The 17,267-nt window shown below is 36.6% G+C and overlaps 2 long non-coding RNA genes across 2 annotated transcripts in view; both read right to left on the bottom strand.

Moving 5' to 3' along the window:
- LOC134731399 (uncharacterized) overlaps positions 1-6,739 on the bottom strand; it is a 73,521-nt gene extending 66,782 nt beyond the window's left edge. The window contains exons 1-2 of the long non-coding RNA XR_010113617.1: positions 6,663-6,739; positions 6,082-6,210 (exon numbers count right to left, since the gene is read on the bottom strand). This is a non-coding gene — a long non-coding RNA (uncharacterized lncRNA). The remainder of the gene's footprint in view (positions 1-6,081; positions 6,211-6,662) is intronic.
- A 3,240-nt stretch (positions 6,740-9,979) lies between these two features.
- The window catches only part of LOC129489171 (uncharacterized), a 28,493-nt gene continuing 21,205 nt past the window's right edge, over positions 9,980-17,267 (bottom strand). The window contains exon 2 of the long non-coding RNA XR_008659924.1: positions 9,980-10,212. This is a non-coding gene — a long non-coding RNA (uncharacterized lncRNA). The remainder of the gene's footprint in view (positions 10,213-17,267) is intronic.

The following is a 17,267-nucleotide window of genomic DNA, read 5'->3' as shown; positions in this document are numbered from 1 at the left end:
GGCAAAGTCATTTCATAATTATATAAGGATCAATTTAATAATAGGATATAACAAATGCAAATATATATGCACCCAACACTGGAGCATGCAAATATGCAAAGCCAATATTCTTAGTCTGCAAATATAAGGTGTTATGTTCAGCTTAGTGCCCCAGAACTGTTTTTTCCCTAGCTGAAGCATATGCCAGCCCATTTAAATAATGGACAGATCATCCAGACAGAAAATCAACAAAGAAAGATTGGACTTACACTGCACCATAGATCAAAGGGACCTAACAGACATTTACAGAACATTCCATCCAACAGCTACAGAATACACATTCTTCTCAACTTCACATGTAATGTCCTCCCATATAGATCATATGTTAGGTCACGAAGCACTCTTAACAAATTAAGAAGATAGAGATCATCTCTGATATGATTTGGCTCTGCGTCCCGACACACATCTCATCTCAAATTGTAATCCCCATATGTCGCGGTAGGGGGCTGGTGGAAGGTGACTGACTCATGGAAGCGGACTTCCCCCTTGCTGTTCTCATGACAGTGAGTTCTCATGAGATCTGCTTGTTTGAATGTGTGTGGCACATCCCCCTTCACACTCTATCATTCTCTGCCGCCACCAGGTGAAGAAAGTCCCTGCTTCCTCTCCACCTTCCACCATGACTATAAGTTTCCTGAGGCCTCTCAGTCATGCTTCTCATTAAGCCTGTGGAACTGTGAGTCAATTAAACTTCTTTTCTTCATAAATTACCCAGTCTCAGGTAGTTCCTTTATAGCAGTGTGAAAACGGACTAACACAATTTCTTCTTTTCTGAGTAAAACCATGTACATCTGGAAATCAACAAGATAAATTTCAAAAACTTTGCAAATATATTAAAATTGAACAACATGCTCCTTAATAAGCAATGGGTCAATACAGGAATTATAAGAGAAATTTAAAACTTCCTAGAGAAGTGAAATGAAAACACAACATACCAAAACTTACAAGACACAGCAAATTCAGTTGTAAAAAGAAAGTTTATACCAATAAACGCCTCCCTATAAAAAAATTATAATAAAAAAACCTAAAGATGCACTTCAAGGAACTAGAAAAACAAGAACAAACTAAACCCAAATGGTAAAAGGAAATAAATAATGAAGCTCAGAGAAGACATAAATAAAATAGAGACTTAAAAAATTCAAAAGATTAATGAAATAAAGAGTTAGTTTTTGGAAAGATAAAAGGAATAAATTTTTAACAACATGAAAAAAGAGAAGATGCAAAGAAATAAAATCAGAGATGAAAAAGGAGACATTAGAACTGATATGACAGAAATACAAAGGATCATAAGATACTGTTATGAAAAACTATACACCAACAAATTTGATAACTTAGAAGAAACGAGTTAATTCCTGGACACATACAGCCTACCAAAATTAAATTATGAAGAAATAGGAAATATGCACAGACTAACAACAAGTAAGGAGATTGAATCAGTAATAAAAAGTCACCCTTCAGAGAAAAGCCCTGGACCTGATGTCTTTACTGCTAAGTTCTTCAGAATCTGTAAAGAACTCAGCAATTCTCCTCAAACTATTTCAGAAAACTGAAGAGGAAGAAATTATTCCAAACTCACTTTACAAGAATAGCATTCCCCTGATTCCAAAACCAGACAAAGACATAACAAAGAAACAAAACTACAGGTGAATATCCTTGAGAAAACATAAATGCGAAAATTCTCAGCAAGATATTAACAAACCATATTTAATAGCACATTAAAAAGATCATTCATATGATCAAGCGGGATTCATCCCAGGGGTCAAGGATGGTTCACCATACACAGATCAATAAGTGTTATATATTACCTTAACAGAAAGAAAGGCAAAAACCATGTGATCATTGCAACAGATGCAGAAAAAGTGTGTGACAAAATTCAACAACCCCAACAACACTTCATGATAAAAACTCTCACCAAACTGGGTAGAGAAGAAATATACCTCAACACAATAACGGTCATATTTGACAAACCCACAGTCAATACCATACTGAATGTAGAAAAATTGAAAACTTTAAGATTAGAAACAAAACAAGGATGCCCACATTGCTATTCAACGTTGTACTGGAAGTCCTAAACAGAGCAATTGGGCAAAAGAAGGAAATAAAAGGCATGCAATTTGGAAAGTAGGAAGTCAAATTGTCCCTGTTTGCAAGTGACATTATCTTATATGTAGAAAACCCTAATAACTCCACCAAAAAAAAGCATTAGAACTAATAAAGGAATTCAGAAAAGTTGCAGGATAAAAAATAAACACAAAAGATCACTGCCATGATAAAAATAAAATATCTGAAAAAGAAATCAGGAAAACAATTTACAATAGCTACAAAAAATAATCTAACTAGGAATAAAGGTAACTAAGGAGGTGAAAGATTTTCACAAGAAAAACTACAAAATACTAAAAAAAACTGAAGAAGACAGAAATAAATGGAAAAAATATCTCATGTTCATGTGTTGGGACAATTAATATTGTTAAAATAACTACACTACCCAAAGCAATCTACAGATTTAATGCAATCCCTATCAAAATACCAATAACATTCTTCACAGAAATGGAAAAACAATCTTAAAATTTATATGGAACCACAAAGACCCCAAATAGCCAAAGCAATGTTTAACAAACAGAAAAAAGCTGGAACCATCATACCACCTGACTTCAAAATATACTATATAGCTATTGTAACCAAAATATAGTACTGACATAAAAACAGAAACATAGACAAATGGAACAAAACAGAGAACTCAGAAATAAATTAACACGCCTAGAGCCAACTGGCTTTCAACAAATGTGGCAAGAACATATATTGGGAAAAAGACAAATTCTTCAATAAATGGTGCTGGGAAAATTGGATATCCACATGCAAAAGAATGAGATTAGACCCCTATCTCTCACCATATACACAAATAAACTCGAAATGGGTTAAAGACTTAAATGTAAAGCCAGAAACTATGAAACTATTAGAAAAAAATATAGGAGAAATGCTTCATGACATTGGGCTGGGCAAGGATTTTGAAATAAGAACTCTAATGCACAGGCAACAAAAGCAAAAACAAACAAATGGAATTATATCAAATGAAAAAAGCTTTTGCACAGCAAAGGAAACAATTAACAGGAGAAACAACCTACAGAATAGAAGAAAATATTTACAAACTGTACATCAGAAAAGGGGTAAGTTTCCAAAATATATAAAGAATTTAAACAGTTCAACAGCCAAAAAGAAAACTCATTAAAAAATGGTTGAAATACTTTATGAGACATTTATTCAAAGAAGACATACTAATGGCCAAGAGCTGTATGAAAAAAATGCTCAATATCACTAACCATTAGGAAAAGGCAAATCAAAACTACAATTAGATAATCACGAATCACTGGGATGTTGTCACATAGTACATTCTTGTTTAATTATGCATAATCAAGTTTTCCTTTATTTTATTATAGTGTAGTTTAATATCTCATTTATAGATACTTATAAGAAGAAATTTTTTTCTAATCTCCCCAAAGCCTTGCAGTGATAGCACTAAGGGAAGCCGGTAGACGTAGAGGCCACTACCAAGTTCCCCTCCATGTGATTTGTTGAATTCCAGGTGGGTGCTCTAACTTTTGGACCATACTCTGAGACTGGCATCTTACAAGGCCAAGATGGTAGTGCCTGTCCTTGTGCCTGATATAGACTTTGGTTTTGCTATTTTATATCAATTATTTTAGACAATTAAATATTGCAAGATATGTAATCTGTCCGAAATCTTTTCTTTTTTCTTTTTTTTTTTTTTGAGACAGAGTCTAGCTCTGTTGCCCAGGCTGGAGTGCAGTGGCGCAATCTCTACTCACAGCAGCCTCCACCTCCCAGGTTCAAGCGATTCTCCTGCCTCAGCCTCCCAAGTAATTAGGATTACAGGCATATGCCACCATGCCCAGCTAATTTTTGTATTTTTAGTAGAGATGGGGTTTCACTGTGTTGGCCAGGCTGGTGTCAAACTCCTGACCTCAGGTGATCTGCCTGCCTCGCCTCCCAAAGTGCTGGGATTACAGGCATGAGCCACCATGCCCGGTCTGCAAACTTCATATGCCATAGGATGTTATATTCACAAGACTATTGAATTTGATAATTAATAATTTATGATTCTGAAATTTCTAAATCAATACAACTAAAAGAATCAAAAAGCAACCTTGTCCAGAGATAGGAGGCAGTTCCAAATTTGAAAAATCCTCAAAAAGCAGACAAATGTGCTTCTCAGTCTGAAATTTACATAAGACATATTGAGGCAGGCAAATAGGGTCTTCAGGCAGGGAACATAAGGCCAATTCACACTTCAGCTATGACAGGAAAATATCTTCTCCACAGGGTGTAGGCCAAGTAAATAACTTTGTAACTTTACTTCATCCTCATTTACATTTACTGCATATCCCAAGTAACCAATGGAATCCTCTGGAGGGTACTTAATCTCCCCAAAATTCTGTAACGGGGCCCTTGAGCCCCTATGCTTGAGCCCACTCCCACATTGTGGAGTGTACTTTAATTTTCAATAAATCTCTTCATTCCTTCCTTGCTTTGTTTGTGTGTTTTTTCCAGTTCTTTGTTCAAGACGCCAAGAACCTGGACACCCTTCACTGGAGACAATATGATGTGCAGAGTTTGAAAGTCAGCATATTAGCTTTTATTGAAGCATGGCATCACCTAGAGAAAGCTTTAAGGAGAGATCAAAATGATCACCTTATGTTGGGTTTCCTAGAAACAGTGTCTGAGATGGAAATTCTTGTTCAAGTTATTTATTGAAGGAGTGCTGTCAGGAGATGCGGAGTGAGGAACAGGAGTGAGGAAAAGGTAATGCAGGAAAAAAGCTATGCAAGTATGTGGTCTTAGACAATGCCTAGCTCCATGAGGATCTCTGAATCTGCAAGAAATTACAGAGTCGGCCCCACCTTAAGCAAGGAGGCCAGCCTTTTAGAGCCCCTCTCCCATCAGAGAAGTGTTAGCTGCAGGCTGCACTGGGAAGGAAGCAGGTCATGGCTCCCAGGTGAGGTGGCTCCTTATTCAGACAAATATTTAGAGAATATTTGCTCAGTTGTGGGGCATTGACAGTAAACATCAACAGCAGCTGTTGAACTGAGTGCACTGGCAGTTAAAGAGGACCTGGATAGAGCATGAACTGTATCCACGACAAAAATTTAAAAATAAACTTTGGAGAATCGAAATGGAAAAACGTCATATGAATGAGGGACACCAATGTCCACCATATGAATGAGGGACGCCAAGAAGTCTAAGAAAGATGACAATAATGAAAGAGAATGGTATTAGTAGCATCCATAATAGGTGTTTCTGACCATTGCAACAGAAATGACAAAACTGAAAATAGAGCAAGGTGGAGTAGTTACAAACAACCACCTGTAGTCAATTTATTGTCAGATATATAAATAGAATACAGAAGTCCCCACTTATCCACAGGGGATACATTTCAAGACCCCCAGTGGATGCCTGAAAACTCACATAGTACCAAACCCTTTATATGCTGTGTTTTTTCTTAAACATACCGATCTATGATAAAGTTTAGTTAGTAAATTAGGCAAAATAAGACATTAACAACAATAACTAATAACAAAATAGAACGATTTAGTAAAATAAACACTGTAAGAATTAAAGAAAGAGGAGAGAAACACGAAGGGTGGCTTTTTAGTCAACAGGGACAGGATTATTTTAAATTAACCTGAGAGGGGCGGCTAGCCGAGTTAGGTCAGAGCCACACTCTCTTATAGATTAAGAGTTTTTAAGGATTCAGGGTGGGAGAGTTTAGCAGAGGCTTGGACTGCTTCTGTGTCTCTTTGTTGTGCTTATCTGGGAGGGAGAGTTGTGTGTCTGTTCCTACACATCTTTCTGCAGCTGCAGGCACGTCCCTCAGTCTGCTTTTGGCCTACCTTAGTGCACCTGAAGGGAAAGGAATGTGCTTATTAAGGCCCACTGTTTTACTTGGGCCCATTGTATGAGGGTGAAGTTTGGCCCGTTACACAAGAGACTTTCCCCCCACCTCCCTCTGTGTCCCAGCTGTCTTACCTGTGTTTTACTGTCTGCTCTTTCTGGCTGCTTGTAATAAGAGAAGTGATTTCCTTGAAATGCATGACGCTAGAAAGGGAGCTGGAACTTAAATAGGCAGTGTTTGTCCAAGGTGATGGTCCTCCTGGTCTGTCAAACACAAGCATTATAATATCACAACAGTCAATCTGATAACTGAGAAGGCTACTAAGAGACTAATGGATGTCTAGCATACACAGCATGGATATGCTGGACAAAAAGATGATTCATGTCTCAGGCAGACAGAATGAGATGTGAAATTTCAACATACTACTCAGAATGGCATACGATTTAAAATTTATTATTTATTTCTGGAATTTTCCACTTAACATTTTCAGATCATGGTTGACCGTGGGTAACGATAACCAGGAAAAGCAAAATCACGGATAAGGAGAGACTACTTTCCTTTTTTAAGATTACATATCTTGCAATATTTAATTGTCTAAAATAATTGATATGAAATAGCAAAACCAAAGTCTATATCAGGCACAAGGACAGGCACTACCATCTTGGCCTTGTAAGATGCCAGTCTCAGAGTATGGTCCAAAAGTTAGAGCACCCACCTGGAATTCAACAAATCACATGGAGGGGAACTTGGTAGTGGCCTCTAGGTCTACCGGCTTTCCTCAGTGCTATCACTGCAAGGCTTTGGGGAGATTAGAAAAAAAATTTCTTCTTATAAGTATCTATAAATGAGATATTAAACTATACTATAATAAAATAAAGGAAAACTTGATTATGCATAATTAAACAAGAATGTACTATGTGACAACATCCCAGTGATTCGTGATTATCTAACCTTGAAAAAAGTCGTAAGTATTTGTGTTTAGAATGTAGTACTTTATTACATGAAGTAGATAAAGAAATGTACTGATTGAAAATTAAGGCTTTCGATTGCCTTAATTTTCATTTCAATTGGGGGCCTTCCATGTAGAAAGTGGGGTCAGGAGGCCAAGAAAGGGAATATGAATGTATATCCAAGTCACTCAGGTACTTTTATGCAGGTGCTAGAAACATGTCAAAGTGGCCACAAGATTGTTTAATAGGAGACGAACGAATGTAACTCCATGTTTACTGCTAGAAACCAAAGCTTTGTGTAAAATCTTGAATTTATGGGGAGGGAGGGTAGAAAAGCCTCTACCTGTCTGTTTTTCTCCTGATCCTTTTCCCTCATTCCTGAACTGCAGGAGACTGAGCCCCTTTGGGCTTTGGTGACCCCATCACTGGGGTGTGTTTATTTGATGGTTGATTTTGCTGTACTGGGTACTTCCTTTCCCATTTTCTAATCATTTTTTAACACATGCTGACTCTTCCCTTCCCTTCTCCTTTCCCTGGGAAAATACAATGAATAAATAAAGACTTATTGGTACTCAAAAAAAAAAAAAAAGAAAATTAAGGCTTTCAATTTCCAGTTTTACTAAATGTTGTTTCCTTATTAAGATTACACCAATTGAGCCAATAATAATTATTAACCTTTAGTTATTTAAGGAGGTCTTGGGACTTATGCACATAGTATCTTACCAAGTAGAACTCACGGGATATAATCAGAACACATTATGCTTTTGCCTCGAATGCTCTCTAAATGTATTATCTGGGGGTAGTTTTCCTCTCCCTTTGGCAAAAACTCAGTCAGGTCCTAGTTTCCTCAGTGCTTGTTGACCACACAGCCCTGAACTGATTTCCCACACTCTTGACCCAGCAGATATTTACAGCTGGCTTTATCTGATGTGGTGAATTTTGGAGTTCCTCAGAGATGTCCAGCATTAGTGTGGACTCTCACATGCAGCTCCTTGACCCAAACAAATTCACTCCTTCCCAGTGGTTTTTTACTCCTTCCTAAGTCTCTATAAATTTTGCAGTCACGTCTACCTTCTCTTGAATGTCCCATAGATCACCCTATTAGGCAGCATTAGGAGGAGCCCTACTTAAGTTCCCTTGAGCCTGACCCACTCCAGTCTGGGATAACCTTTCCTTGGATGTGGCCTTCACAACCTGTAGGTGTGTAGTCTGAGCCCAATGTCCCCTTCAGCCCATTTATCAGCAGATATCCAAATTAAGCTTCCTAAATCCCCCCTCTCTTGCTTAAAAATGAAGGAAGACACGCCCCATGGGAAGAGAGTTACTGTGCAATTTTTTAAAATCCAGTTTATTTTAATTTTTTTGTAGAGATGGGAGTCTCACGTTGTTGCCCAGGCTGGTCTTGCTTAAACTTCCTAGAGTGTCATCTGTTTCATGACTAACATTGGTGTTTGATATATGGGTGTCTCTTTCAAAACCACCAATTTGACATCCTTTTATATTTAGAAAAATGAGAATTAAGCTCTGTATCTTCTATAAAAGCTTAGGAAGCTGCAACAGTGAGAACACCCCAATATTAATAAACCAAAGCAGAGGAGAGGATGATAGAAGCACAGGGATGAACCTTGGTGACAAGAAACAATCACGTAATGGTTCGCAGGAGATCCATGAAATCCTTTTAGCTCCATTCCACCTGTGCAGGAGAACTCTTAGAATGTGTGAGTAACCTGTCTCACAGCCTGGAGACAGGGGAGCTAGCTAGCGGGCATAGGGAGTTGCCCACTAACTAGAAAGTCAGCTTTCTTCTACTTCTCTGTCCGCTATCCCTTATAGAGGCCTCCTTTCTTTTTTTTCTTTTTTTTTTTTCAAAAATATATTTGCATTAGGTACTAAATTTGGTTCGCTACTGTAGGTGGGTTAGGGGAGACTGGCTCAGAGGTTACCAAAAAGAACATTTTTAACCCCTTTAAACTTAATATTTAAGGAGAATCACTTTCTCACTTGAAGTATTCTGGTAATTATTTTAATTCTCTTTTTTTATTGTTACCAGTGTGAAACTATCCTAAGTCAACAAGAAATAAAGAAATCTGTGATGTAAATATATCCAACCTTAATAAGATTTGGATAATTAGCCTATAGGATTGAGCCAATATACTTCCCCAAAATGAACTAACTTTTGCATTCAATCACAACTCTTAAAGGTTTCTTTATAATTCACATCCCCTTGTTTTTGAAACTCAACAATATACTCAAAACTTCACAGATTATAAACCAAGAGGCTGAGCTCATGTTTTATATTCCTTCACTGGTGCGAAAGACTATCATGGGGACCTGTAAGGATATGAAATGTTTCTTCCAAAGTAATGACCTTATATTGCACCAGATAGCTAAAATACCACACTCATACATTTCATATTGCATCAAACTCCATACATACTTGAAGTTTTGCACTTCCTTCTAGAATAGTTTTGAACAAATAAAATCATTCTGAATAGAAATAATTTAGTCCTCAGTAGTCTATTTTTACACTTGTCACTTTAAAGAAATTTTAAAAAGGAAAAACCTAATCAATATAATGTAAGAGAAGATTATAGTATTTACCAAAAATGCCTTCTCCATTTACTTGTAAGCTTATGGAAGAAATTCTTGGTCATTTCTGTATCACCTGGTCAGACCCTAAACTTTTAACATGTGATAAATTCCAGCCATTTTAAAAGCTTAGATGAAAAACAGCCTTTTTTCAGGCAAATTTAAATGTCCCCCCCAACATAATTATGTTCTATTATAGAAATTAATAATCAAACTTGTCTCCAGTGTGAATCACATAAAAATTATCTTTGAAGTATTAACAAAATAATTTCATTGAGGTAGCAATAACCAATTTCACTTTTTTCTACAACTGTCAAAACTTTAACATAAACGCATAAACCTTTTATACAGTTTTTTCAAGTTACCTTTTGCATAATGGAAAAAGTAATAAAAGTAGAGCTCAAGTGTCAAGAAGAAATGTTTTGTAGAGAAAGGATTAGGCAGGGTGATGAGAGACACCCAGGGAAACTAGAAAAATGAAAGAACAGGAATAGAATTTTTAAATTTTTATTGACGTTCTTACAAGGCTTACAGCTGAATGAAGTTAAGCATTCTGCATTTCAATTATTTTTATAGCAGTAAGAAGAATGTAGAAAACAGTTACACATTCATCTTAACTTGTTGTCAGCCTACTGAGAGCAGTCTTCGGAGATACTCCTCCAGTACCACCCGGCTTCATTTTTCTGGCCTCAACACTCACATTAGTATTCCTAAAAGCCTGTATATCTAAAATCAGAAAAGTTTATCATTTCTAGGTTTCTATATATTTACTCTACAGTAATGCTTATCAAATATTAAAGTGCATAAATCTCATCATGTAAACGTGTTTAAAATACAGTCCAGCATATAGATTGTCACCATAACCATCTCTAAAGATTCTTAATCAATTAATCTACATTTTAATAAAAGTATAACTTGTTCAAGGTTTGAACCACACTAGAGAAACACTGATCTAATTTTGGGTCCACATTCAAATTATTTAAGAGCTTTTAATATTATGACAACTACAATCAACTTTAACCTGTTACATCGTGGAGGATTTGATATAAGAATCAAATTAAATAACACAGAAATAGCTAGATGATAGGTGGATGGATGGATACATACATACATACATACATACATACATACATACATACATACAATGAGAAGTGGAAACAAGAGATGAGGAGGGAATAAGGGGAGATGAAAATAAGTTTTTTTTTTTTTTAAAAAGGGTAGCTAAGACTAAGTCTGCAAAATGCAAAACAACAATTTTAAGTAAGTTTTACACTTAATTCATTGGTTGTTTAGCAATGTGTAGACACTTCCTTTAGCTACTTTAGAACCAGAACATAGTTTTGAGGGCTTTTTTTTTTTTTTTTGAGATGGAGTTTCACTCTTGCTGCCCAGGCTGGAATACAATGGCACGATCTTGGCTCACTGCAACCTCCGTTTCCCAGGTTCAAGCAATTCTCCTGCCTCAGCCTCCCGAGTAGCTGGGATTACAGGCACCCGCCACCACACCCGGCTAATTTTTGTATTTTTAATGGAGATGGGGTTTCGCCATGTTGGCTAGGCTGTTCTTGAACTCCTGACCTCAGGTGGTCTGCCCACCTCAGCCTCCCAAAGTGCTGGGATTATAGGCGTGAGCCACCATGCCCAACCCTCTGTCTCTTTTTTATTCCTTCTGCATTTCATGTCTCACTTATAACCAGATTCTCTCTCTCTCTGCTCAGCTTTCTTATCATTTTGTGATTTCTTTCACTCTTCCCATTTTCTCTTAGTCACTTTATCAATTTACTATTTTACCATCTCTTGTTCCTATGTTCACCTTTATTATGAGTGGTCTCCTATATGGTATGATTGAAAGTACTTCTGCTATTATTATGTCTTCCCCATGCCTTCTGGCCCCACTCTTAAAATCTGAGAACTCCTATCTTTTAGGTTAAGAATTGCCTTATTCACCAACTTCTCTTTTAAAATCTATGTGCTTCTGGAAGAGATATATACTTCTGAAAGATCAAGTCACTAGCAGCTGGAGACCCTTTATTTCTGTCAGTCATGAACCACTAGGCTTAAATGGCTTTGGACTTCTAACCGACATGGACAAAAGATGTCTTAGCCTTCCTTAAAATCTGGAGACATCTCACAATATGTACATATACACATTGAGCAACTTATTTTTCCATCTTCACTTAATTGCTTTGGACACAATTTTGATGGCTGGGAATAGCAAATTTTAACATTAAAACATTTTCCTAGACTTACAGAGTCAGAAACATTAAAGAAATAAACTAAAAAGATCAACAATCTATCCTTCAACTTCCTCCCTACCCCCATATTTCATAAAAAGAATTAAGCAATCTCTCAAAAATACAGTCTTAAAATACATGTACACATACATACACTCACACACTCAGGCCAGGGACATTAATAGTCACATACCCCTGTATCTTCACCTCTTTTCTTCTCTAAAAATGTTCCACAACCTGCATTAATTGCCCAATCTAGCACTGCATCAGGCAATGATCATTGTTGAGAAATCTTTCCCATTATCAACTAAAAATTTCTTATGGTTTTTTCCTTTTATTATGCCCATAGTGAGGATGAATAACTAATCATTATCCTTTAACACTTTTCCATACTCTGTGCTTAAAGACAAAGGTTATACCTATCTTTATTTGCCCTTTTATAATGTATTCGACACTTCAGCAGAGCTCCTGCTAACGATTTTTATTGTCTCTCCTTCCTCACAACCACCCACAACTTGAATCATTATTAAAGCTCATTTTCATACACTGCTTATATTATCAAGAGATGCCTTCAGCATTTTAAAAATATTTTTAACACTTGGCACTTAAGAAATAGCATTCTTCAATATAAACGGAAACAGAAAATGATTAAAGTTTAAATTCATTAGGCACTCAATATATGTTTATTGAATTTAGCTGAAATGTCATATTTTTCTATTTTTAATATTCATTATGATTTATTTTCTATTTTCATTTGTTATGAGAAAACTTTCCAGATTCTGAAAGATTCATTATATTTAATTTTTTCTCCCTTGAATAATTTATTCCCCTGCTATTATGTGTAATATTTCAAACTAAAGGGTTCTTACTACAAGTTTTCATGTGTCTTTTTCTTGCAACAAATAAACATATTAAATTTCTTCTCCTCTTACTAGTAATTCCTGCCACCTACCTGACTTACAGGAATATTGCGAAGATTGATGGGGCTATCAGTAAAACACCTGAAATTCCTTGCTGTTGTTTAAAAAAAAACAGGACTGTATAAGGGAAGATAGTAATTCTGTATTTGGGGGAGTGTTTATTTTTCTAAACATCCTACAGTAATTCTTTAAAGGATCATTCTCTCCCCTTTGTCCTTGTAATAAAATTATGAGTAAACATGAACTTGATAGAATATGGATCCCCTTAATAAAAGCTCATTCATTTCTATTTGTTACAGAAGATAGGTTCACCATTGTCCATCCAAATAACAACTAAATGGGGCACGACCATACCAACAGATTTCAAATTAAGATATAGCTGTTTAATAGTATATCGCAGCAGTTGGCTTCTTTATAGCCTATCAACTAACAGAAGAATGCTGTCTCTTAAAAATCAAGAACTATAAGGCTCCATTGCCAGGAAATTAAAGATTTTCAGGTAAATTCTTTACTGCTCTCTTTGCTGATTCTCCTCTCATAGTATTAATCTGTTAAAATGGTTACACCTCTGTCATTTTGCATGTGTGGCGTAGACTAAACCTGACACCAGAAAACCTGGGTACAAATCCCTTTCCGCCACTTACCAATTAAGTAACCTTGGCAAGTATCGGCTAATCTAAATTACCACAAAGGGATAGAATATTTACTCTCACTAATTTATAAAGTTTTTGAGAGAATCGAATTAGAAGATATCTGTGAAGGCAAGGAATAAATTTTTGATTGCTTATAGGTATCAGATACGATGCCAACCTACCTAGCTTTTTGGCACTCTACTCCACAGTTCTATCAGTTGTGAATAGAATTGTGATTCTATTCAACCACATCATAAGAAACTAGTAGGAAAAGATCATTGGCACATAAGAAACTAGTAGGAAAAGATCATTGGCACATTTAATCAGGTCTTCTTATGTACTCAGAGCTGATCTACATGTAAATGTAAAGAGACTGTGATTTTACAAGGGGCTTAAAACACCTCTCAGTATTTTGCATACTCCTTCCAACTTCCTGACCAACAGTTCTGTCTGTACCCTTGGCCAGCCCTGGCCTTTCCACCTGGAATAGCTTTTCTTTTGTGCTTATTGGAATGATATTAACCTTTGAAAGTCCAGCTTAAAAGTCACCTCCATTAAATAGTCTTCACTTTCTCAATCAGAAGTATTTTTAATCTATTTTTGTTATTGCAGCACCTACTTTTGTAGTCCATGTACTCCAGACTCCGCTATAAGACTATGACCAAAGTGAGTCATAATATTTATATTTAGTCATATTTACTCATCACTAAATATTAGTACCAAATAGAAGAAGCTTAATATGAAATTTACTAAACAAATCACTGTTACTTTTACTCATGTCTCATACAAAATTATGAAATTAATCTTTCATTTGTTTTTCTGACATATGATACACAAAAATATCTGTAAATATACAATTTTACATCACCTATGACTCTAATTTAAATGTCTCAGTCCTAACCTCAAAGCCTTATATTTCTATTCACTTCCCCCTCCATCTTTCTTTTTTTTTTAATTTTATTATTATTATACTTTAAGTTTTAGGGTACATGTGTACAATGTGCAGGTTTGTTACACATGTATACATGTGTCATGTTAGTGTGCTGCACCCATTAACTCCTCATTTAGCATTAGGTATATCTCCTAATGCTATCCCTCCCCCCTATCCACACCCCACAACAGTCCCTGGTGTGGGATGATCCCCTTCCTCTGTCCATGTGTTCTCATTGTTCAATTCCCACCGATGAGTAAGAACATGCGGTGTCTGGCTTTTTGTCCTTGCGAAAGTTTACTGAGAATGATGGTTTCCAGCTTCATCCATGTCCCTACAAAGGACATGAACTCATCATTTTGTATGGCTGCATAGTATTCCATGGTGTATATGTGCCACCTTTTCTTAATCCAGTCTATCATTGTTGGACATATGGGTTGGCTCCAAGTCTTTGCTATTGTGAATAGTGCCGCAATAAACATACGTGTGCATGTGTCTTTATAGCAGCATGATTTATAGTCCTTTGGGTATATACCCAGTAATGGGATGGCTGGGTCAAATGGTATTTCTAGTTCTAGATCCCTGAGGAATCACCACGCTGACTTCCACAATGGTTGAACTAGTTTACACTCCCACCAACAGTGTAAAAGTGTTCTGAGCTCTCCACATCTTCTCCAGCAGCTGTTGTTGCTTGACTTTTTAATGATCGCCATTCTAATTGGTGTGAAATGGTATCTCATTGTGGTTTTGATTTGCATTTCTCTGACGGCCAGTGATGACGAGCATTTTTGCATGTGTTTTTCGGCTGCATAAATGTCTTCTTTTGAGAAGTGTCTGTTCATATACTTCGCCCACTTTTTGATGGGGTTGTTTGTTTTTTTCTTGTAAATTTGTTTGAGTTCATTGTAGATTCTGGATATTAGCCCTTTGTCAGATGAGTAGATTGCAAAAATTTTCTCCCATTTTGTAGCTTGCCCGTGCACTCTGATGGTAGTTTCTTTTGCTGTGCAGAAGCTCTTCAGTTTAATTAGATCTCACTCGTCAATTTTGGCTTTTGTTGCCATTGCTTTTGGTGTTTTAGACATGAAGTCCTTACGCACGCCTATGTCCTGAATGGTATTGCCTAGGTTTTCTTCTAGGGTTTTTATGGTTTTAGGTCTAACATGTAAGTCTTTAACCCATCTTGAATTAATTTTTGTATAAGGTGTAAGGAAGGGATCCAGTTTCAGCTTTCTACATATGGCTAGCCAGTTTTCCCAGCACCATTTATTAAATAGGGAATCCTTTCCCCATTGCTTGTTTTCAGCAGGTTTGTCAAAGATCAGATAGTTGTAGATATGCAGCATTATTTCTGAGGGCTCTGTTCTGTTCCATTGGTCTATATCTCTGTTTTGGTACCAGTACCATGCTGTTTTGGTTACTGCAGTCTTGCAGTATAGTTTGAAGTCAGGTAGCATGATGCCTCCAGCTTTGTTCTTTTGGCTCAGGATTGACTTGGCAATGAGGGCTCCTTTTTGGTTCCATATGAACTTTAAAATAGTTTTTTCCAATTCTGTGAAGAAAGTCATTGGTAGCTTGATGGGGATGGCATTGAATCTATAAATTACTTTGGGCAGTATGGCCATTTTCACAATACTGATTCTTCCTACCCATGAGCATGGAATGTTCTTCCATTTGTATCCTCTTTTATTTCATTGAGCAGTGGTTTGTAGTTCTCCTTGAAGAGGTCCTTCACATCCCTTGTTAAGTTGGATTCCTAGGTATTTTATTCTCTTTGAAGCAATTGTGAATGGGAGTTCACTCATGATTTGGCTGTTTGTCTGTTATTGGTGTATAAGAATGCCTATGATTTTTGCACATTGACTTTGTATCCTCAGACTTTGCTGAAGCTGCTTATCAGCTTAAGGAGATTTTTGGGCTGACAGTGGGGTTTTCTAGATATACAATCATGTCATCTGCAAACAGGGAAAATTTGACTTCCTCTTTTCCTAATTGAATGCCCTTTATTTCATTTTCCTGCCTGATTGCCCTGGCCAGAACTTCCAACACTATGTTGAATAGGAGTGGTGAGAGAGGGCATCCCTGTCTTGTGCCAGTTTTCAAAGGGAGTGCTTCCAGTTTTTGTCCATTCAGTATGATATTGGCTGGGGGTTTGTCATAAATAGCTCTTATGATTTTGAGATATGTCCCATCAATACCTAATTTATGGAGAGTTTTTAGCATGAAGAGTTGTTGAATTTTGTCAAAGGCCTTTTCTGCATCTATTGAGACAATCATGTGGTTTTTGTCTTCAGTTCTGTTTATATGCTGGATTATGTTTATTGATTTGCGTACATTGAACCAGGCTTGCATCCCAGGGATGAAGCCCACTTGATCATGGTGGATAAGCTTTTTGATGGGTTGCTGGATTCGGTTTGCCAGTATTTTATTGAGGATTTTTGCATCAAAGTTCATCAAAGATATTGGTCTAAAATTCTGGTTTTTTTGTTGTGTCTCTGCCAGGCTTTGGTATCAGGATGATGCTGGCCTCATAAAATGAGTTAGGGAAGATTCCCTCTTTTTCTATTGATTGGAATAGTTTCAGAAGGAATGGTACCAGCTCCTCCTTGTACCTCTGGTAGATTTCAGCTGTGAATCCATCTGGTCCTAGACTTTTTTGGTTGGTAAGCTATTAATTATTGCCTCAATTTCAGAGCCTATTATTGGTCTATTCAGAGACTCAACTTCTTCCTCATTTAGTCTTGGGAGGGTGTATGTGACTAGGAATTTATCCATTTCTTCTAGATTTTCTAGTTTATTTGTGTAGAGGTGTTTATAGTATTCTCTGATGGTAGTTTGTATTTTTGTGGGATCGGTGGTGATATCCCCTTTATCATTTTTTATTGTGTCTCTTTGATTCTTCTCTCTTTTCTTCTTTATTAGTCTTGCTAGCAGTCTATCAATTTTCTTGATCTTTTCAAAAAACCAGCTCCTGGATTCATTGATTTTTTGAAGGGTTTTTTGTGTCTCTATTTCCTTCAGTTCTGCTCTGATCTTAGTTATTTCTTGTCTTCTGCTAGCTTTT

This window comes from Symphalangus syndactylus, chromosome 9 (genome assembly GCF_028878055.3).
Source record: "Symphalangus syndactylus isolate Jambi chromosome 9, NHGRI_mSymSyn1-v2.1_pri, whole genome shotgun sequence".
NCBI classification, from domain to species: Eukaryota; Metazoa; Chordata; class Mammalia; order Primates; family Hylobatidae; genus Symphalangus; species Symphalangus syndactylus.
This window is presented reverse-complemented; position numbering and strand designations above follow the sequence as displayed.